General features: G+C 29.4%; 1 protein-coding gene across 1 annotated transcript in view; it reads left to right on the top strand.

Annotated features, from left to right (window-relative positions):
• The window catches only part of LOC119581801 (RNA-binding motif, single-stranded-interacting protein 2-like), a gene marked incomplete at its 5' end in the record, with an annotated part of 40,202 nt that overhangs the window by 357 nt on the left and 39,358 nt on the right, over positions 1 to 487 (top strand).

Genomic DNA, 487 nt, shown 5'->3' with positions numbered 1-487 from the left:
TACACATTCGATATCCGGTAATTTTATACGCAGAGTTTGAAAAGTTAATTTAGAAAATGGAAACAAAATGGAAAAGTAGCAGTGACGACGAGTCTTTGGCTTTGATGTATAATTACAGGAAGTATATTTGTAAGTTTTTAACTTCAGAATGGAATAGAGTAGCAAACCAAGTTTAATGCATTCATTAGCTTATATTTGTAGACAAACAAATCTACTTAATTGGAGATGCTATGTTTTAAGGGAAGGGTCAATGGAAATGCTATTTCATAACCAACCTAACTGAGTTCTACACTTAATACATGAATTTTATCATCCTTCCTTTTTGAAAATATATATATATATTTTTTGGCTCATTTTATCATTGTTACAGTATTTTGATGCATTCCCCCTTGTTATTTTCCACTAGAAAACATGATATTCATATAAATGAATAATTTTACTACAGGATCGTTTTTCATTACTCTAGTATGCTAAAGCTGATTTGAAA

Source organism: Penaeus monodon, chromosome 15 (assembly GCF_015228065.2).
Source record: "Penaeus monodon isolate SGIC_2016 chromosome 15, NSTDA_Pmon_1, whole genome shotgun sequence".
Lineage (NCBI taxonomy): Eukaryota > Metazoa > Arthropoda > Malacostraca > Decapoda > Penaeidae > Penaeus > Penaeus monodon.
This window is presented reverse-complemented; position numbering and strand designations above follow the sequence as displayed.